This window comes from Corapipo altera, unplaced genomic scaffold (genome assembly GCF_003945725.1).
Source record: "Corapipo altera isolate COAL_440 unplaced genomic scaffold, ASM394572v1 70, whole genome shotgun sequence".
In the NCBI taxonomy this organism is placed as follows: Eukaryota; Metazoa; Chordata; class Aves; order Passeriformes; family Pipridae; genus Corapipo; species Corapipo altera.
The window spans coordinates 167,123-190,264 of NW_020884911.1; the positions used below are offsets into that span (position 1 = coordinate 167,123).

General features: G+C 49.1%; 1 protein-coding gene across 2 annotated transcripts in view; it reads right to left on the bottom strand.

Moving 5' to 3' along the window:
* The window catches only part of SLC24A3 (solute carrier family 24 member 3), a 104,901-nt gene extending 95,402 nt beyond the window's left edge, over window positions 1–9,499 (bottom strand). For both annotated transcript variants that reach the window (XM_027653991.1, XM_027653990.1), the window contains exon 1: window positions 9,368–9,499. The gene's annotated coding sequence lies outside the window, so the exon portion shown is untranslated. The remainder of the gene's footprint in view (window positions 1–9,367) is intronic.
* Window positions 9,500–23,142: the final 13,643 nt, after the last annotated feature.

Here is a 23,142-nt window from a genome sequence, read left to right on the forward strand (position 1 = left end):
TGGAGCAGGCAGGCAGGCTTGGCACACATCATTCCAGTGGTGGAGCATCAGCTGCCTGCCCTCTGTTACCCCCTACCTCACACCTCACCTACTCCAGCTGCAGGGTACAGAGGATCTCTCTTCCTGTGTGGTCTTGTCACACCCAGCACAGAAGGTTTTGATCCCTGCATGAGTGCCCCTGGAGAGCAGGGGGAGCTCCCAAAGCAGGAGCTCTCCTCCTCACCACCAGCACCAGGCATCACGGGATCTTGGGGAAAGAAAATCCACTCATCTCTCTAGTTTCAGGAACGGGAACAGCAAGGAAGTAACAAAGGACTTGCACATATGGGTAACCAATATCTAATCTAGAAATTTTTTATGCAGTCCATGAAAAAAAAAGTCCATTTTAATTAAATACTTTTATTTTACCCACTGCTGTGCACTAAATTAAACTGCTTCAGCATTAATATATAAAACCATTACTCTGTGCATGCATAAGTGAGTTTATGCACGTGTCTGTATATAAAAACTATACAACTGAGCACTGCTTAAAATGCAAATAACAGATGATAAAGCCTCCCTCCTGACTGTATTAAATCCTGACTTAGGATGCTGTATTTGATTCTTGGTCGCTTAAAACTAGTATAAACGCAGTGAAGTCAATGGAGCTAGCAATAATTTACATCCGTGGAAAATCTGGACCTTTGATTTTTAAATACTAACTACTGGCAAGAACTGAAAAACAAGCAACAAAATCCAGTCTGCAACATGGGGCCAGATGTTATTTTTCTTCTTTTGCAGTAATAGCTCAAAAATACCAAATTTAAAACAGAACTCTAAGAAAGGCTTGTCCTGGGACAGATCTTGGAGCTACATCAGCTTTCAGCCCTGAAACTTAAGGCTTGAGGCCCCTGTTTACACATTCATGTTCATCCTGTGAAATACTACAGATGCACCACAATTTAAAGTATGTGCTGATAACCATTTGCCCCAATCTCCTTCATCATCAAGCTTACTCCCTCTGCCCTTCTGGCATCCCAGAGAGGTTTTAAAATGGGAGAATCACCCGTCCCTGGAAGAGTTCAAGGTCAGGTTGGACGGGGGCTTGGAGCAAATGGTGTAGTGGAAGGTGGCCCTGCCTGTGGCAGGGGGGCAGGTTTGAGGTCTGTTCTGCCCTGAGACACCTCTCCTTGGCCATGAAAGCCCTGCTGGTGCCAGACAGGGGTTCTGGTCCCACAGAGCACACAGTCTGTCCCGCAGAGCCGCGATCCCGCGGCACAGCCGGAGGCAGCGAGGGCAGTCCGTGCTCTCCCTCACCAGCCTCACGCCTCCTGCCACGCTCAGGATTCCAGCCTGATGTCATAGGGCACCCAGATTTTCTAATCCTGATTTTAGAATGCAAACAAAAGGCAACGCCTCCCACCCCCAGCACGCTTCCCAAACCCAACGGAGTAACTCCCTGAGCTGTGCAGAACCTCACAAAACTCCAGAATCCTTCAAAGTACTTTATATTTCCACACACACCCCTGAAGTTGCCCTTTGAAGTAGCACAGAAAACCACATGAGCTAGAGAACCTGTGACAGCTAGGACTGAATTCTGTTTCCACCCCAGGCCACCCTTCTCAGTGTCTTACAAAGATCAAACACCCTCCTCCAGAGCTGACATTTCCCACAGCCCTACTGCACTGCCCCCTCCATTTCTTTCCTCCTCTGGAGTCAGAGCAGAACTCCCTCTATCCATCATTTAAGTTGGGAAAGATACTGTCCTTCAGGTGCTCTGAGCAGAAACCTCGCACTCTGTCCCAGCAAAACCAAGTCACATATTTTACAAGGCCTGGGATCAACAGGCACCAAGACAAATGACTTCATTCCCAAATTGCTTGGTGCTGAAAGTCTAAAATTTTTAACAACCAAAAAATTACAGTAGCATAGATTTTCCCGGGGAGAATTACGACATTTTACAAAAATGCAGCAGTATATTTTTAAATGTTAAGTGGACAACTTGCATTTACCATGAGAGAAGAATAATCCAGGTGTGTAAAAAACTAAACTATTCTGGTATCTGGCCAATCTAGAACATCTGCATCTGGTAGACACTCCCTGTTACTACAGCTGTGAGCTCCCATCTGTAGCTCAGTCATGTCCCCAGGCAGCCAGTGTCACCAAACAAGAGGACCACACTAGCTCTCCCCAGCTGCCAACCCAAAACCCCACAGTGGAGCTGCTTTCCAGGTTCAGCATGTGAAAATCCAAGCACATTTTCTTCCAAGAGAAAGGAACAAGTCTGACCTGACAATTTTTTCACCTCCTCCTTAGAAATTCAGGTCTCAGGCTTCATGGAAGACTTCTCAGATCACCAGAGCGATGCACGGCAGCAGCCTGGCATCTTCAGGTGTCAGAGAAGTAAAACCCGGTTCAGAAAGGTACAACATGATATTTATTCATATCTGAAGTCAGGCTTTGCTTCTTAACACCTTTTAAATGCAAGATAATTTCAATATTCAGAAGCAATTGTTCCTTTTCAGTATTTTAAACCTCTCTGTGGCCTTTTCCACAACACACAATACCAAAGGAGTAACCCATACTCGCTAAAGGGTCAAGGAAGCAAGTGTCATTCCCCTAGATACAAAGAACCAAAAAAAAAACCAAAACACACAACCAAAGAAAAAAGCCAAAATAAACCCCCACACTCAGAAAAATTCTGGTCATCTTAAAGTTACTTCAGAGGGGAAAAAAATAATCATAAAAAAGGACACAGGGTTCCCCCACTCCACTACTGTTATTCTAAATGTGGGTTCTTACTACATAACTATAGTAACTGGTTGGTGAAGTACCTGGGAAAATATTTTCCCCCCTCTTTGTGCTGAAGAACACTGACATTTGCTACCTGCATTTTTTTGCAGAGATAAAGTAGGCAGATCCTTTGGAGGTGATGTAATTAAGAGGTGACTAATAGGCTGCAGGTAGGTCATTTCATTACAGTCCAAATGAGGACTGCAAAGAGAACAGAGAGCAGAAGTCAAAGCACTACTGAGCACACCTTACACATCCACAGCTCGTAGAGAGTATCTCCCTCCCACTCCTTTGCACAGCACTTCAAAAACTAAATAACTGAGCAGCCCATCACGAGCAAAACACAAGAGGTTAAGGTTTGACTGTTGGCAAATCTGCTTGGCTGTGAGGCTTCCACACAGGCAGAGGGACAGGGATGAAAAGGGGAATGAGGGGGTGAAGCACAACAGAATGACCTGCACCAAAGGTCCTCCCCAAGGTACCCGATGTGGATCTTGTGGGGGTACTGCAGCTGTGTGCTCCCTACCACTGCTACTGCTAAATTCCCCCAGCCAGCCAGCCCATGGTCAGCACTCCCTGTTCCAGGTTTGGCCAGGAAAGCTCACTGGCAGCCTAAAGCAGAACACTGACTTGTTAAGTGGGACACCAAGGGAGAGCTCCCATGCAAACGGGGCCGCACGTCTGACTGCCTCTCAAACAACGTCCTCCTGTGCCTTTGACAGTAGAAGGTGTGCAGTTCCTTGTTCCCTACAGGATTACTCCTTTTTTCCTCTCCCATTGTCATAATTTCCCAAGATATTAACATGGTTCTTGGGTAGCAACAGTCAATTATCCTTTGGTGTTCTTCACTCGACAGCCGGCGCGACACACAAATGTTCCCTGAACGCTCTGCGAGCCCTGGCTGCACAGCCAGCCTGTGACAATACAGCAATCCCCAAACAACAGTTACAGCGGGAACAGGCTAATCACAAGTATCACCAATTAAGCAAATGAGTCCCAGCAGTCCCACCAGTGCACATCTCGGCCATGTTGTGACACAGAGGGCTGAGGGCAGGCTGCTCACGAGCCGGGAGCCAAGGGGTCTAATGAGGTTCTTTTCTATCAGGATAAGCAGTGATTTAATTACAACTGCTTGATGCACGTGCAGTGATGTATGCTGCAAAAACAGGCAGCAGCTTTCCAAGGAGGGCACTCTGAGCAGGAGCTCACCACCTCTCCCCCTGTCAGCAGACTGTAGGGCCAACGCTGGTCTTGGACTCTGGGGTTTATTTGTTGTTTTGCCACTTTGCTCCCCTTCCTTTTCTAATTATTTTGTTTCATCGATGCAAGAGAACACACCAAGTATGAACTGGGAAATAGCACTGCCACCTCTTGATTTTAATCACACGAGCTTGTATTATTTTTCTCCCTAAAGCTCCAGCTCCTGGAGTTGCACACATAATCACATGGGAATGCTGGCAAAATTTCAGCCAAAAGAACACAACTGGCCTCCTGCGTGTGCCCAGGGGGCCCTATTTTCCAGGGAACTGAATGGTTTTGGTGAGCAGTTCAGAGTTTTCAAGTACCCAGTCAAAAGCAGTTGTTCTGAGCTTCCCCTTTGGCACATTGTCCAGGTACAGCCCTGCTGCCAGAACACAGCAGGTTCTGCCTCACAGGGAGGTGCTCAGGTACCTGCTCACCTGTACTGCAACACAGCTCAGCCACATGTGGGTTGCTGCCCCCTTAGACAGCTGAAAAGTCCTAAAGAAAGTACTTGGGACCACCTCTTATTGCCAAGAGATCCTGCAGTGCAACAGTCCCAAAGATCCTGCAAAACCCAGCCCAGAAAGCAAATCCCAAGCCCTGAGCGAATCCAGAACGCAGCACAGAAAAGGAAAATCATCTGCAGCATTTCCAAGGAACGAAGCCAGCAGGCTCTGCAAGGAGAACCCCAAACCCAGGGGCTGCCTTTCCCAGTCCCCTCAGCCAGAGATGCAGCTGTGGGGGCAGCCGGCCCAGCCAAACCCACCGGCTGGTGCCACGTGCCACCAAACCCCAGCACCTGCTCCCACCTGGAGAGCATCCCTCCTTCCAGGCTGCAGGAGGAGACAACCCAGCTCCATGCCAGCACGCAGACCCAGACGAAATAAGCATGTTTTTATTTTTGAGGTTCTAACCCCAACATCACAGTTTGCTGACACTTTAGGTCTGGAGTTGACAAACAAACAGAAGCAGAGCGTGGGAGCAGAAGTTCAAACAAATTTCTGTCAAATTCACCCAACTTATGGTTCAGGGAGAGAACAACATCTTTTTTTCTATTCCTTGAGGACATTTTGTATCTAAACTAACAACAATTTATTTTTCTAACATTCCCATGAGTGAAAGCAAGGTTTGGCAACTTGCAAGGCAGAAACTAATTTCTGCTTTTCATTTTGCTAGGATAAAATTAATTTTGCTTGAGGGAAGGTGACTTTTTTTAATTGGATTTAGGTTCAGAGAAGAAAAGGGAAAAAAAAAAAGGGAAACAAAAATCACTCTTCACACAGCATACTATATATGCTTCTGAAACTACACAGTGGTGAGCAAGAGAAATCTCACTCATTCTGCCCACTGCTACTTCCAGCACCTTTTCACATGAACTACAGATGAATTTTTTTTCTGTCTTCCCATTTCCCATCCAGAAGCCCATCCTGCTCATGCAAACCCCAGGCTTGCAATGATACAGCTCCTTGCATCCTACAGAGGCAAAAAGCAGAAGGATGCTCAGACAGGAAAGGCTGGCACTGCCCCTCCAGGTACAAAGGCTGAGAAGTCCATAGTGATGGAGCAGTCACCATTACCTTCCACACCCAGATGTCAAGGCTCCACTAAAGTCATGAGCACATCTCACCCACGTTTCATTTCTGTGTCTTCCGCGCTTGAGTTCTCCACTTAACACACCCTGTTTCTGGCTCACAAGTCCACCTCAGACTGTGCAACAACTCTGGGACCTGCTAGACCCTCCTGCCACTGCCACAACCTCCCGAGCAGCTTTATCTGACAGTCCACCAAGAGACCACACACAACCCACAGAAACATCAGGAGCTCTCTGGACATCATCCTGGGCAGGACACCCCAGGAGAACTCAGACCACCTAAAGCTGAGGACGTGCAGAAGTCATCGTGCAAAGAGAGGAGTGAATGGGTAAGAGGAAAGAGAAGAGAAAGCACAGCTTCACCAGAGGGGGTTTGGGTTTGTGGTTCAGCACCAAAGAAAGGGCCACAAGCACCAGCGAGCAGCCTGGAAGGGTTACCTGCTCCACAGCCAAGCACCACAAATTACATTATCATAAGCTACGAGTCACTGGAGAAATATTGATAAAAGAGAAAGCTGCTTTTGAAATCAGATGAGGAAATGTAAAAAATAATTGCATAAAAACTTCTTTGGGTGTTTAATTTAAACACTTTTGTGCCTGGGGCTCTAAATGAACATACCGAGATCTTTTCGTTCCTGCAGCAATCACGTATTTCCTGCTATTACTGATAATGACTTTAAAACAGCCCACTTAAGCAGGGCTGTTGCTTTATTTTCAGCCTTTCCGAGGTGGGAGTGGAAGTGATAACACCGGGGGAGGATGGTGCTGACAGCTCGTCAGGGGAAGCATATGCCAGTCTGGAGAGGAGCTAATGAGGGCTGGCACCGGGACCTCCCACGGGAATTTCTAGACACTTCATGTCCCATCCTGACAGAGCCCAGGAGCTTGTCACCTTCCTGACAGCAAATAAACCCAGTCTGAATGAACAGCAACCTTCAGAGTTTCTCCAGTGCAATCTTGAATTTGAATTTGATAGCATGGGGACCTGACCCAAAGCTCAACATTAAACCAGCTCAATCCTTTTTGTTGGCTTCCAGCAGGTGAGTCACATTTCTGAACGGGACTGGGTGGGTAAATGATACTTTGCCTGAAACAACACAAGTAATTCTCCCTTTTTCCTCATAATCTTTTGCATGAGCTAAAACCTAGCCCAAAAATCACGAGTGTTTAACAATATCACTGTTTCTGTAAATAAACTCCGTCCAACATTTTGTCCATCTCTAGTTCCACACACCTCCACATGGATACCATGAGGACAAGGGGACAGTAGGGAGGCCAGAAGAGCATCTGCTGTGTGACAGCACTGTCAGACACTGCCACGAGGAGCCACCAGGATCCAAGAGGGATAGGACAAGCAGGTATGATGGCAGGGCTGGGCAATCAGGAATGCAGAGACAAGAGACCAGAGGCTCTTCAGAAAAGAAAGCAGGCTGCTCTGCTGTTCTGCTTCCACAGGCACCCAACACAACCAAAGCCAGCCACAGGACCAGGCCAGAGCCCACAAAGAGCATTTCTCAGCAAAAGGACCAAATAAAATAAAAATACAAAAAAAGGGCTTCAGGCTGGATTCAGTCCATCCATTTCACCCCCTTAATATTTCTACCATTTTTTTTTCAAATGAAAAATGAGCAAAACCCTCACTATCTGGGGCAGTTCTGATGATAAAATACTACTAGATAAGGTCCCAGGATAAACCATTAGAAAATAAAAATAGCAGTTGGCAAATGTCCTGGCAGGCACTCAAATGAGCCTGCAAACACCCATGCAGCTAAAGAACAGAGATCTTCCCTTCAGCACCTAAAGGTGTGTTTATTGCCAACAGAGCACAAAAGCCAAGCACTGCAAAAAAAACACAAAACGTTTCAACGTGAGGCATTTTATTTCCCTCTCCCAGCAAATGAGGTGAAACTGCTTCTTTAAAAACACCCACTTTTTTCCAGCTGTAGGTGTTTACACAGGGTCATTTGGGAAGAGAGCAGGAAAAAACCCCAAGTCTCTCCAGGCAGCGTTTCCCTCCCGACACCTGCCGAAGGGAAGGAGGGGCACCTGAGTGCCAGCACACATCAGCCTGGTCCTGCAGGGATGCTGAGGGGGTTTAAACTCTGCTGATTCCCCAGTCCCATGAGCCCTGAGGGTCTGGTTATGCACCACTCGTGCGTTATGCTCCACAGCAGCACAATTTCAGCCAAACCGCCCCGTTTCCTCCAGCAGCACTGCATAAGCAAGCACTTAGAGAAGGCAAAGGCAGACATGCTTGGTGAAACCTCCTGCCTCCTGACTGCTGTGACACTGTGTGGGGTCCCACCCAGCACCAGCACAGCTGGGGGAAGGACTGTGCTGCCCTGGGGGCTGTGGGATCAAGCCTTCCATCAGCTTTGCCTGATAACAACAGTTATTGGTGTCAGGGCTGCACAGGGATTTGAACCACCCTACCCCTGTCCACACCTTTAAACATGAAAGCTGCTGTTAGGAACTGTGCCGAACTCTTCATCCTCACCTGCTGGGATGGTGGTCAAGCTTGCCTTAGACTGGACTGAGCTCAGCAGCTCCACTGTCAGGTGCCGTGTCATCCCCACGGCTGTTTCCCTGACCATTCAGAGGGAGCAGAGGGATGACACTGTATGGGCTCATGACTGGTGACCCACTTTGTGCTGGAAACCTGGCATCGCTCCGAGTTGCAGGGAAAACAGAAAATCCCGAAATTCTTCCCAAAGCACAACCAACACCCCTTTGCTCTCTCACTTTGGTCTCTACATGACCACAGCACAAACAACATTCAGGACAAGCTGCCCTATCAATGCTCTTTACAGAACCCCCTCTTACCAGCTCTGTTTGCTGAGCAGCAGAGCTGATGCATTCTGCAGGTGGCCTACAGCCCAGTGGGCACAACAGGTAACCTCCACAGACACTGCAGGAGTGCCCCACTCCCCTTCCACCCAAGCCAGCTCAAACACCTCTGACTGCCCTCCAGCCCTACATTAACTATTTACATTTACACTGTGGTAACGGGCCAAACGAAAGCCACAAAGCCACACACAGGACCTAAACTCTGGTACTTTCACTTCCTTTTCCACAGCACTCGAGTCAGTTTCTGTTACAGAACGTATTCTGTTGTCATGCTGTGACAATCCAGAGAAGAAACAGTAATTTCACCTCAGTATTTCTGCTTTCTCTCTCCTGAGAAAACATGATGTACTTGGTAATTATTGTTGTACCTTCTGGAGAAGGCAGGGAAAAAAACCCCACACCACAAATAAAATCCCACAGGCTTCCTACAGACCTGTGTTTGGTGAAGGCAGGCACTGAGGTACCGAGCACAGCAGGGGAAAGATCACTGCAGGTGCTGATGTGAGGCTCTAAGCCTGGATCTGCACCACACTGGAGTTATGCAAACAGGCAAAAATTGAGTAAGAAGAATCTTTGTACCAGTTTTTGCTGTTTAAAAAAGACTATAATCATCCATCTGTCCAGAAACGTTATTAAGGATTACAGTAGAGGAAAAATTATAGCAGAGAAGTGCAGCCAGAACTGTATTAGAATTTCTCTTGGGTCACATAACCTACATAAGTTCCAAAGAACAGAGAATACCCCCTCCCTCCTCTCCCCAAAACTTGAAGATATGCAAGCTCTGCTGTGAAAAGCAGCGTTTTATGGACTTGAAAAATCAGTAAATGTGGCTGTACAGGTGCTACAGATACAGCTGCCTGGAGGTGAGGGAGCCAACTGCAGGACCGAGGGGCTGGAGGCACCTTTCATTCCTACCTGGCTCAGTGCAGTTCCTGACGTAGGGCTGTCCCCCGCCCCCAGGGATGGCAGTCGTGTTCTGCTCTCGTGCTTGCAGCAGCTGTCTCCCACTCCACTTGTCACTGCCTTCCACAGAATAGCCCAGGGCATCATAACCTAGAGGAAAAGAGCGGTAGATACATGAGGAAAGGCAACTCCTGACTCTGTTCCTGAACACCTGAGGCAGCCACAACATTTGCATTTCAAAAAACCCAGGATCCCTCAGTTTTGAAAGAGTTTCCAACCCTACTGGAAAGGGACACTGCCATCAGCTCCCCATCCCATGGGAGCCAGATGCATTCCTCCACAACTTCGACACTTCATACCAGAAGAGCATCTATGGTTTCACAAGAGCTGTAAGCATCAATCAGTTTAAAACTGGAGTACTAGCCACTGTTTTGGTTACAAAGCAAACCAATATCGGATAACAACAAAAAAAACCCTCAAAAAACACCACACACAACACCTCAACTTACTACTTGTGCTCACATTCCACTGCTGTTAGGGACCAGCAAAACTGAATCAGGGACCAGCTGAATTTTGCACGCGCTCCCACAACATTGAAGCCATTTCTGCTCAGGATTACAGCCAATTTGGTGCTGCAGGAGGCCCCAGCAACACCGTGGCTGACACACAGCTAGGCAGGCTCCTTGGTGAATGACCACACCAGCACAGCCCCCCTGCCTCCCGTCACCAGAAACATCCACAAACACCAGGGGCATTGCTTTGTCTCACTTCTCCTGACTCTCCCCTTCAGCTTTGCCCTGGTGCTGCTGAGTGAAGCTCTATTTTAGCAATGCCAACAAAACCAGCTGGCTGATTTCCACAATACTCTTGGCACAAAGCTGGTCCAGCCTTGGACACGCACGCTCCTGTGTCAGTTCCATGCATCCTGTGCCAGTTCAGATTCAAGGGAGGAAGAAAAAAAATTTTTTTTTTTTTTTAAGTCAGAAGGCATCCACTTTGAGCAGGCACAGACACCAAATCAGCAACAGAGACCTTGAGCCCCTCTAATAACAAAGAGCATCTGAGCGGGATTTCCACCCACCCACCCATCTCCTTCCCACCAAGCAGAACATGGACTTTCTCACAGGGACTTCTGAACTACTCCTGGTTTTGTCCAGCACTTTGCAGACAGACTGAAAGCAAAAACTGAGATTCAAATCTTGGGACTACATCTCAGAGGGTGATTAAGGACAAAGAAAAAGGTTCTCTGCGGGTCCCATCCCTTTTGTTAGGTTTCCTGGCACATCCCAAAGAGAGAGGTGGACAACCGGAGACTTGTCTCTCCTGCCCAGATCACGGTCTGCTCAGGCAGCTCCATGTCACATTACCAGTGAGGAGGCAACACTTGGGAAGGGGTTGCCTGGAAATACACATTCCAGGCCCCCAGCAGTGCCTGGGACCAACACTCCCATGACACACAGGAGCCATCTGGGTGCACGTTTGGTGGAAGAGCCACAGCTGCACAGACAGCCTGAAGCACCCCTGTTTTCTAAGCAAAAAAACCATTTCAATTGGTCAACTACATGTCATGATTTGAAGCTTCGAGCACTTTGTCCTTACTATGCTCTACTAATGCCAGAGAATGGAGTTTGCTGTCAGTTTAGTCTGTAAGCACCAGTAAGATCAAGCTGATGGAAGTGGACTGCGTTTCCCAGAAGGAGCACAAGCCACAGTGCAGCAACAGGCACCTCCCATAACAACAAACACTCCGGTCATCTGAGCAAAGCAGTTTCAGTTCCCCATAACAAGCTGCTTTCAAAGCAGGGGAACTCTTCTCCAAGCAGCTGATGCTTCACAGAGTGTCACTGCACAGAGAAAGGGCGCAAGGGAGAACACAAGGACTGCGACGGCCCCGGGGCTCTGGCAGAACCTCTCCTGCTCCCTCCATTTTGTCTTGGATGGCAAACTCTTCTGAGCAAGGGGTAAAGAAGAAGAAAGTCATTTAAGGTGACTTTGGAAGGGGAAAAGCTTAATTTGGCAATAGAAGTGTTTATAAAGGCTACATCCAGCATCGACAAAAATCAGCATAAAGAGCAGCGGAACTGGTGCACAGCCGAGCTCGATGGGATGGCTCTGACCTGCACCAGCAAAAGCTCTCCTCTGGTACCTCCAGGTCTGAGCAGAACCAGCTGTCCCTCGGCAGGACGTGCAGATCACTGCCCCCAAAATCCTGCCTAAGGTATCTCCACTCTAAAACAGATTTCGCTCAACAGAGCAATGGAAAGTAGAAGTTAGAGATGAAAGGAGATGCTTTTTCAAAGGTTTGGCCTTCCAAGGATTTCCCTGTGAAGACAGGGACACATCAAGATTTTAACCTTGCTAACAAGGACACTTCGTGACACATAACAAGAGTCCCTGTGGTGTGGTGGAGGCAGCTCGAGGGCTGCCCTGTGGCACCAGCTGTGCTCTCACCCACCTGTCCAGAAAACAACTCAAAAAGCTGGACTGGTGTGGAATTTGGCAGATTCAGTGAAAGAGGAGCTGACTCTCTGCAGTTTAACCCCTCACACGTGGCTGCCTACACAGCAGGGACCTCACCTGTCCCACTGGACATGAGGCACCACGGATTTGGCCTGGCAGCATCTCTCCCTGCTTCAGGTGCTGGCAACAATGCACAAGTACCAGGGACATCACCTTGGCCGTAGCATCCCACAGCAGGGCTGTCAGGAACCCAGGCCACCAGCACAACCACAGCCAAACTCTTCTTCCAAGGAAAAGTTATAAAAAGAAAGCCAACAGTTCTCTTTCTCAAATGCAGTTATTCAGGATTGGATGACTTTTAATGGGAAACACAACAAAGACTTTTTCATTTCCTCAGCAGAGGTAAAGACTGCTAAACACCCCGCATTAGCTACACTGCCATTTTGGGCAGGCCAGATGGAACGCTTCTCCTACTAATGTTCTAGCTGCTGGCTTTACACTGAAATACTGTGACAGCCTCTAAAACTTCGCTACAATAAAGAATTTTTCCAAAGTGCTGCACCACAGCCTATTTCAAAGTGAACGAACTATTTTTTTTAAGCACTGAACGTTGCCACAAGGTATTTTCCACAACTCCAATTACCCAGCACCAGTTTTACATTACACACTCGGAACCCGGGTTCTGGGGAGCTTCACTTGCGCTTCCTCACAGAGATGTTCCCATGGACAAGTAGAACATGAGTCACTTTTCCCTGTATTCGTGCCTGCTCTGCATTTCGTAACAGCAATAGGACAATGCGGACGGTGCGTTTCCAGGGGCCGCATCTCTCTACAGGAGACGGGGAGCACACGAGCGTGTGTTTGCTGGGAACTCCTGTCCCTGCCAAGCTGGGGTGGCAGTCTGGTGAGAACAGCCTCTCCAGCAACATTGCTGATCCGTTCCACTTACGATCAAGAAAATGAAATGGAGTGGAAAGAAGAACTGATCAGATTGCTCAGAACTCTTGAGAACGCTCTGTGCGTGACCCAGATCTCCACGTGGGAACTCAGGAGCTCCTTACGCTACTCCAGATGGCTCTAGCTGGAGTTTACAACTTTCAGCACTGCAGAAACACAGCCAAACACATCCTGGGTGTGCTTCCCAGCACGAAGAACACTACAGCACTATACAACATCCCCATGTGCCCCAACTGCACTCTGATCTCACAAGCGTGTTTATTTTCAGCATCAAGGCACGGGAACCCCAACAAGCCAGAAGAGAAGCAGGACCTTGGAGCAGACATCAGGTTTGTCCCCAGAGGGACACACTGGGGACAAAGCAGGCTGGTGTGGAGCTGGGGGTCCCCCTGCCCTCCCACAGAACAGATAGCACAGGAGGCCTTGGCACAGCTGGGCAGCACACCCGAGCCAGCCAAGGGAGACCAGAGCACCCAAACCCACTGCTGGGAGAGGCACAGAGACTCACTGACTGCAGGGCAGGGCCTGGCCCAACAATGCTGAGGGGCAGAAAGGCAGCCAAGAGGGAAGGTGCTCATGGAGCAGTAAAAGCAAGGGGCTGGGGGCTGGCCCAGTCAAGGGGACAGCTCTGTCCCCACTGCCTTTCCCTGGCATACTGCACTGCTGCACAGGGCTCCACAGAGCTGGCAGGTATCCTCAGCTCTCACTCACAATAAACTACTTTCTATGCAAACTGCTGGCTGGAGCCAAAAACAGCACAGCTTTTCCGAAATATGCTTGCCCTTCCTCCTCTCTCGTCTGTCCCTTTTATCTATTGTTTTCATGGTGGCAGCTTTGGATTTTGGAGGGCTGGTTTCACAACCAGCTGAATTATCTCCCTCTCCCTGAAATTTTCTACAGTTAAAACAACAGGGAGATATTTCAGAGAAAGAAAAAAGCTGGAACAAGCAAGCACAAGCTTCCACGTTAGGCTACCGCAGAGGGGGGAAGCAGTGGTGTGTTGGCCTTAAGACAGAACAGGTGAATCCTCTTAGAAGAGCAAGACTCAGCTAAATTAACTGCAGCATTGCTCCACTGGCCCCAGACCAGCCAGCCCCTGCACACAGGTGTTCCTCCTACCACCATCAGACCTGCTGCAGACCATCACCACATGATCTGAGCTCGGGACTGCACAAGCATTAAGCAAAAACCACAGATAGAATATCTTTCTTCATAGACTGATTTGGGAGATGCTTTCATTTCAAAATCAGCAGCAGGAGCAAACACCAAAAATGGGGGGGGGGGGGGAAACAACAACAAAAACCACCCAGAAATCCTACACCTGGCTTTGACAAGCAGCCTGCTCTCCTTTACATCTGATTTCAAAGCTGTATTTCCACACGCGCCAACCCAAAGGGAAAGGCGCAGAAGGGCAGGGAAGGCACACTGCCCACGTTAATACCTGCCAATACCTGTGCAACACGAGTGGGGCACAGAGGCCAAGCTGAGACACTCACCAAACAGGGCAGGGTCCCTGCACCAAAGACCCCTCACCACATACCCTCACAGGTATTTACTATGTGACCACCAGCAGAAAAAAACCTCACCTGCAGCCCCCACAAAACCCCAGGCACAGTTACATCCCAAACACTTCTCAGTCTGTCACAGAAGTAACTGTAGCCTCACTTAAGAGATCCAGCCTGGTCCCAGAGGAGGATAACAGACCTGAAGGAGTGAACTACAAGTCCTCCTGTTCCCCCTACCAGTGACCACACAGTCAGTCTCTGTCCAAACCAACTCTCCTCTCTGCCAGTTTGAAGACCCCTTCAGAGGCATCAGAGAGCCTGACTGCCTGAGCCCAGAGCCCTGTCCCAGCCTCAAACACACCACATATATCACAAATGCTGCCTCTTGTCCCTCGTGGACACCCTCAGAGGAGGCAGAAGGCCAGATACCCACTCAAGACCAACACAACCTCCACTCTCCTGTGCACTTACCACCTTAGCAGCCAGTCCTCCTCGCAGAGCCTCATGTGACTCCCACACACCTCCAGAGAGGGGCTAACCAGCTCCCTCCTAAAGCACACTGAGCCCACCAAGGGCCCCAGGAAGTCTTTGCCCCTCCCAACCTAACAAGCCCCAGCTGAGTGCTGCTCACAGCCCAGCTGTGGCCGGGAGGGCACGGCACGCTCCGAAGGTCCAACAGCTCAACAGCTCTCAACAGCTCTCACAGCAACAGCTAAAATGTGACTTTGGGCTTATTTTAACTCTGAAAAGCCACCTACCATCTGAAAGTTGCCACATGCATTCTGCTGGGGTCTGCCTCTGCTCCCACCCTGCAGGCAAAGAAAACTTCAAGGTCAGGCAGGGCTTGGTAGAAATGCACTCACGGCTCATCAAGCTCCAGGTGAAGTCCATAAAGCACTTGATTGTTCATTACCAGTTCGTGCAGAAACTTATGTTTTCTTTATTATTCATATCAGGTTGTCCATTTAATTGACCATTCCCTTCTACTTGATTTACACCTAAGTGCAAAAGGAGCAGTACAGTACCTTGTAAAAAAACCACCACTTTTTACATCTCCCTAACATGCCTCCTGTGACTTGGCTCCACTCTAAACTAAACAGGGTTTTTCTTATGATAATCTTTTAATTTCTTTAATAACTTCCCTAGTTTTTCTGTGGACGTACCTCTGTGACTCTGCTCAAACCACAGGTGATTCTCAAGGTGACAGTTTCCCACTGATCTGTACAACAGCACTGAGTATTTTTAGCCTGATTCTCTGCTCTGGTTTCTCAGAGGTATCTCACTCTCCGCTGGCACTCCCAACTCGTTAACATTTCACCTGGCACAAGTGGAAGGTCTGGATGCTGTTGATATGATCTCTGCTGCTTGGCAGCCAGGACTGCCCGGTGTGATTTCCACGGCGCCCTGGCACAGCACACCTTCCCTGAGAGATGCTGCCCGTTCCTTCTGCCCTGTGACATTCCAAACATGAAGCGGTTTCCTAATCTCAGCCAGCAAACTCTGCTTTTGTCTCCTCCTGCTTCTGTGGCTGTCACAGAGGAGAATTGCAGGGGTAGCTAGAGCAGCATACTTCACATCACTCCGCTCTAGATGCCAGCACTTCCCCCTCCCACCACCCTCGCCTAATAAATAGACAAGACATTTTCAGAGGCAGAAAAGGAAGATGGGCAGCAAATCCCCCTCCCTAACATGTCTTTGAGGCAGCTCCTCTCCCTGACCAACCTCCTTCCCAAACATCTATCTCTGCTCCCTGTGAGGGATGCCAGCAATCCCCAAGCGCATCCAGACTCCCCGCTCCTTGCTTTTCCTGCATTTCCCCAGCCCCTCCCTTCCCGGAGAAGGCCGGGTTGACAGCAGGAACAGTGTGCCACAGGTGGCTGTGCCGCAAGTCACCCGGCTCATCTCAGCCTGCCCGAGCAAACTCAAGCATCACGATTTTCCTTCTTCATGGCAGACAGCAAAGAAAACAATTATCAGCAATGAATTAAAAATAACCTAAAACTGATTTTCCATCAGTAACAGTGCTACTTTTTATACAGTTCCAAGATCCTGTGGCTGCTCAAACCTGGAAATCATGACCTTACAAGGCTGAAAAAGCAGTACTTGAGAGCCTCACTGTTACCAGACAGACCCTTGTTTCTTGGAGGGCTTGGGTAGCATGTTACAGAAAGAGTGTAATTCTCTGGAGAAGACATTTACCTTTTAAAAAGCAGTGAAAAACAAGTTCTATTCCAAACCCACGTGACAAGGGCAAATACCTGGGGTTTGACTGGGGGGTTTGTGCTCAGGAGCTCAACAGTCACTGGTCCTTCCCCCACATTTATATATTTCTCTCCTAATTTTGGGCTGACAGAGTAGGAGAAAAGACGGTTTTGGGTCAGATGAAATGTTTTAATCAACCTGGAATAAAGTCTTTTATTTTGGTTTGGTTTGTCCTCTTTTACACTTTCAGCTAAATATAATTCTGCAGAATTAAATTTAGTCTGAGAGTATCATAAAGGCGTGCTGGGAAAAGAAACATAGCAGTTCTCTCCCTTTCCCCCCCCTCAAAAAAAAAGAGAAACCATGAGTTTTTCCCAGTTAAACTCTAAAATGTATGAAATGCGACACCCTCGTGCACAGCAAACACAGAGCTCCCAGGGACTGCAGCTGGAACAGGCCTGCTGGGTGCTCCGAGCACTGAAAATAAGCCACCCCTTCCAGGAAAGAAAGAAAGGAAAGGAAAAAAGACTGTCATAAGCCCTGGCTCCCAGTCTGGTATCTCTGATTATAGGGGAGCTGTCACAAAAGAGAGGGTTTTTTTCATGCTTTTCTCCACAAAAGATAAAGAAAAAAAATGGAACTTGCAAAAAAATAAACAAGCACGAGGGGAAAAAGGAGCTTTTGTGTCCAATTTCAGTACAAACATGTTTTTCAAGTTAAAAAGACTATTTCTCCTGTCTCTTTGCCTCACAACTCTTTTCCCCTTGTGTTTCCCTGCAACAACACTACATAAATCTGTAACTGGTATTTGTTTAATCGTTGTTATTTACTGCTTCCACGGCGCTGCAAACACGCACTCCGAGCACGGAGACCAGGTCTCGGCCCCAGACGAGACATCAGCTCTGATATTTAACCCCACTGTTCAGTACCAAGCCTGGATCTGCTCCCTGGGAGCACCCCTAACGTGATGTGACATTCGGGGAAAGCCACTGATAGCCAGGCAGGGACGGAGGAAGCAGGGAAAGCCCACCGAGGGCTCGGCAGGGCCTCACAGGCTGAGGCGTCTCCTCTGCCCACCTGCCGCCCTGGCGTGGCAGAACTGCAGTACCAGAGCAGGGATTACAGCACAATGAAATGGGAGTGTGCAGGAGCTGGGAACTGTGAACGAGCAGTGAGGGTTAAAGGTGGGAATCCAGGCCTTGTGGAGTAGGGGCCATTCCCCTTTTTCTGTACCTGTCAGGAGAACACGCTCAAGGGCAGCCGCGCTGGCCTCGGAACTGATGCTGTGCCCTCCTTCCCAGGAAACTGAATTCCCGGTACTAATGCAGCTCTTTTGTTCCCAGTGCCCGGGGCTGACGTTAACACCGGAGAGCAAGAGCCCCAGCAAGATGCTTCAGATGTTCCATGGTGCTTGTGGTCCTTCACCCAACCCTGTTCCCTACCACTGGCCTGCAAACGGATCTGCTCTGGAGTGGCCATAAGTCAGCCACAGGCAAAAGGGCTCCAAGAGAGGAGAAAGCATCCATCAGGTGTCCTTGTGGAAAGCCTGCTTCTACAAAGCCAACAGAAGCACGAGGCTTCCTGTGCTCCCAGAGCAGCAAACGAGCAAAGCAGAAGTACCAAGAAATCTTCCAGGTGCTATCTGCATCTCCTATCAACCCACAACATTAACCCTTCCCACCAGCTCTCCAGGCACCAAACCTGTCCTTGGGTGATCATGAACAGTGCCTACCAAGGGTCCCCACACTGCACCCAGGTCTCTGCCCTCGCTCAGACTGATCTGTGTTGCTAAGCCAGGTTGAAAATTACCTTAGTCACAGAGAGTGTTTTCCCTATGGTACCCACTTAATTAAATATTGAAAGAGCTATTACCTTTCAGGGATGCCTGTGCACAGGCTGTGTCCATTATTTATAACATAATGTATTCATTATGCATTTTATCTCATGCTCCTATCTGCTGATCTCAGAACAGGCCCTTAAACACAATTTTAAGCAATTAATCCTACCTTAATTACAGACAAATATATATAGAAGCCTCAGGACATCTCTGCCTTATATTTATTAGAAGTAAGTAAACATATCTAGAAATAAATCTGGTACTCAGGAAAGAGAAGGATAAAGCCCAGCAGCCACGGGAATCACAAACCGGAGCCAGGCACATTTCAATCAGCCAGGGTGAAAGTTCCAGCTTCAGCTACCTGGAAAAAGTCAGTCATGTCCTGCTGCAGGTTCCCTCCCACGACAGGATCTGCTAACAAACCGCACCACCTCCACTCCTCCCTCACACACTGATGGCCCAAACCAAGGCTTAACACACCAAAACACCCGGGGTTCTCCTGCCTCCCGTGCTCCTCCCGGCCTCAGCCACCGGCACAGCCATTCTCCCAGTCAACAGGTGTCACTACTGAGCTGTCCCAGGTTGTCCCTGGTCCTTCCCTCCAGCTGAGAGCTCGTCCCTCATCTCTGCAGATGGATTTGGCTGTGGAGATCAAGCTCACCTGAGCACGTGGGTGCCAGCCCCAGCTCCCCTGGGCAGGATGCACGAGGGGACAGAGGCATGTCACGGGACAGGGAGTGCACAGCCACTGTCCTGCTCCTCCCACTCAGCTTTGTACCATCGGGGTCCCTTTTCCCAGTCCCACGTGAGGAAATAAGCCGTGGGACTCCCTCCAGCAAGAACCAACTGCTCAGCCTTGCATCTCTCTGCTGTAGACCCTGAATTTTAATTTAACTCCCATTCTCTCTCCCTTACCCAAACCATCATGATGGCAACTGAAAAAGCTTTTCAAGGGCTTGGGGAAAAAAGAAGAAAAGGGGAAAATAAAAAAAAAAGCAAAGCATCTCTACACACATGGAGGAAGTACTTCATAAATGACCACAGATGAATAGAGAAAACTATCAAAACCAATTCTTGGCTTCAGCAGCTTTTAGACTGGCCCTTACCAGGGGGACACCAGCACATGAGCCTGCTGAAGGTTTTCAAGGGCTTCTGTACTAAGGCTTGACTGAACCTTGTAGAGACTCCTCTGCAGACCCCTAAAAAGGCAGTCTGTCCCTACAAGTAGATGACATGGATGCAATTTGTGTCCAAACTGCTAACTACACTCTAACTTTTTCCACCTAGGGAATGTTCCCTACCTGCTGGAAAAGACAGTCACAAAGGTGACCTGAGCACAAACAGGTACCAGTCCCAAGCAGTACAGCAGCACTTCTGCCCCTCTCCTCTGAGAAATGAGCCTGGCCTGGAACGTCATAAAGTGTATAAAGGAAATAAATAATGCTATAGAGAGAAAAAAACCTTTCTATTTTTAACCAGAGATCCTGGCACAAAAGGATAGTGCTCTACATCATACCAGAATCAAGAGTTTGATGCTGTCTTTTCTTTATAAGGCTTTAAGACAGGCAGACCCCCCAAGAAGTGGTAAGCAATTCTTTATTTACCCTGTAGTGAGACTCTGGAGACCCGGGTTTAATTCACTGCTCTGCTATTAGCCCGTGAGGTGACCTTGGACAAGTTGTTCTGTCCAGATTCTCAGCTGGTGTCAGCTGGCACCGTGCCACCACAGTCAATTTAAACAATTGGAGACGCCAGCCCCAGCGTCCTCGGGTGCTCAGCCTCCCTCTCCCACACAGCCCTGCCACCCGCACACGGCCCCACGCCTCGGGTGCTTCGGAACCACACACCCGAGGGACACACGGTGGGGCCAGGAGAACTCGTGCTTCCCCTGGAAAAATACATGGCTTTCACTAAAATGAAACAAAAAGCCTTGGGTTTGGTTTGTTTTTTTTTAATAGCCTTACAATCAAGGCTTTAAAAACACTACTGTGCTCTGGTGAGACCCCACCTGGAGTACTGCACCCAGCTCTGGGGCTACCAACATCAGAAGGACGTGGACCTCTTGGAGCGAGTCCAGAGGAGGCAACAAAGATGCTCAGAGGCCTGGAGCACCTCTGCTACGGAGACAGGCACTCCTGCAACCTCCCTTTGGATCATTTCTTAACTTGAGAGGCTTTTACATTACTCAGTTACTTTCTTGGAAAACTCATCCACTTCTGAACAAGCTTGATTTGCTGCCTCCTCCAATTTAGTGCAAGAATAAATCCAAAGAACACGAAACTCAATTTATTTTACTTTGTCAGCAGTCAGCAGCAAAATTAACTTGAGGGGGTTTTTAAGCACTGTCTCTTCTCCCCCTCCCTCCCCTCTAATGCCACTGCTTCCTGAGGAGCCCACAGCCAGCAGCACTGTGCTGTGAGCACCACCCACGGAACCTGCTGAACGAGCGCGCGGTGAACAAGCAAGCTGTATCTGACAGGTCACTGCGTTGGAAAGGAGCTCTTTGGGACAAGGATTCATCTCAGCTTGGTTTTCACAAGGCCTGTGAGGACCCTGGCACCAGCCAGTGCACTCAGGATGGTCCCTGCCCACCGAGACCCAGGATGTGAAACCTGTGCCCTGTCAAAAGATGTGACCCACGGTGCCTTACGCTGGTTCCACCCAGGGGCTGGTCCACCCAGCTGTCCAGCAGCCCACATCCCAGAGAGGACTTCATTCCACCCCATCAGTGAGACCTCTCCTGGCTGTGCAGTTCAGCAGGGCTGTTGTCCTCCACAGGGCTCTACAGCATCCTCTGCTCCAAGCCCCAGCACAGCACCGGGCACCCTCCTGCAGGGAAGGGAGTGGAACCCACGTGTCAAGTAGGATCACAGCCAGAATCCCCACCAGCTCCCAAACTGCATGGCACTCACTGACCACAAAAGCAGGGCATTTAACAGCTCTGTTCTGCTTGCCACCACCCTGGGAGCTGCACATCACGTGTACCTACTCTTTTTTAACAACAGAACTCCAGTGCAATGGGCCTTTTTGTACACGTCATGGTGCATAACCTCAAATGGCACAGCTTATGCTCTGGTTTCCCTAAAATGAACTGCTGCACTGTGTCAGTGTATGCAACATTCATTTACAAGAGTTTCTTTCTGTCCCATTCTCTCAACAAAATACAAATCAACTATTACGTAGAGGTGCACTGAGAACTGCAGGGTAGGTCTTCTCAGAGGAGAAAGCAATGTCCATGTAAGGCTCGTTTCTCCTCCTGCTTTATGTTACAGGATGTTCTGGCCATCTTAGGGAAAAAAAAACAGTTGAGTCTATCTCTGAATGAGGATTACTTTAATAGCAGACCCTTCAGTTGTTTGTAGCTCAGTTAGCACGTTTTTGGCTTGCATATCAAAAAGATTCTTTTCCTGGACTTTAGCAGGCTCTTTCCCAGTGGAGCTATCAAAACCTGCTTGCAGTTCTGGTTGGATAGGTGATGCCTGCTGCTGGAGCAAATGCTGAGGATGAGCCTTGGCATACCAACGTTCCCCTTAGAGGAGCTCGCTCAGCAATATCAAAACACGTCTTTCTCCTCTTCCAGCACTGCAAGAGATGAGATACACTGTGCTGAGGGCAGCAGGACACCCTGGCTATGCACTTCAACCCCTCAGCCACCATGGGGCCACAGCAGCTTCCCGAGGCTGATCCACAAGGACACATCAGAACACTCTGGACCGGCGCAAAAACCCACCTGCAGACCTGAGCTCCATGTGAGTCTGACACTCCTGTGCCAGGAGAATCCCAGGAACTTCTCTCATACCTCAGTTTCCCTTTGGGCTCAGCCCTCACAGTTCGAGGACATGCTTACCTGCCTCATTTCCTCCGACAAGACCGCAGGCTGAAGGATGGCTTGAGTGACGAAGGACCTGGTTAACCTCATACACACATGAGCCCACTTGAACTCAGGCCCAGCACTTCCCATGCCACAGGTTAAGCCCTGGTCCCTGGCCTAACTGCCTGGGGACACACAGACACGGCTCTGAGCCAAAGCACCGCACACACAACTGCAGGTACAGCGAGGTCAGGCTGGGCTGAGCACCTCAGCCACCTCACACAGCTGTGGGCTCACAGCTCTGCAGAGGATGGCTCCAAACCCACCAAACCCATGCCTCCAGACCCCTTCTCACACCCCTTTGTGCGTAAGAGTGGGTTTTCTCTATGAAGGGTATGTCCCCTTCTCAACACACCCTCACATCCACCAGCACATCACCCGTGCCCCGGCCTGCCACGGGCAGCCTGCAGAGCTGAGCGAGAGGGCAGCGCAGGGCAGGAGGTACAGCTGGAGACACAGTCCCACTCCCCTCTCCCCTGGGCCTGTGGGCCATTTCCAGGTCCCCATCAGGACCTGGAGACCATCTGCTTCCCACAGGCATAGCTTATAGGCAGACGACATTCCATGTTTGCCAGAAGAGTCCATAAAAGGCAAATAAAGTCCCAGCAAGTACTGTCCCACACAGCTCTCTCCCTGGACACCACATCTGGACTCCTCTTCAATGCTTCCCTTTTTCCAGAAGAACAAGACCCAGGACTTCTCCCTGGAGCCCTTGGTACAGTGCTCCTAGTCTCAGGGATACCATAAAAAAAAACATCTCCAGTCCACATCAAGCTCCTGATTTTAATCCAGCCTGGAGTCATCTCCAGATACTGTGGGCTCCTATTCATCAGCCCTTGTTGCTGGATAACATCCCATCCTGCTCCCTTTCCTTCTTTAGAAATATCATCACTTCCAGCGTCTTCTCAGCCCGCTCCTAAAGAAAAGCCCAGCATCTAGAGATTTTTAAAACTGA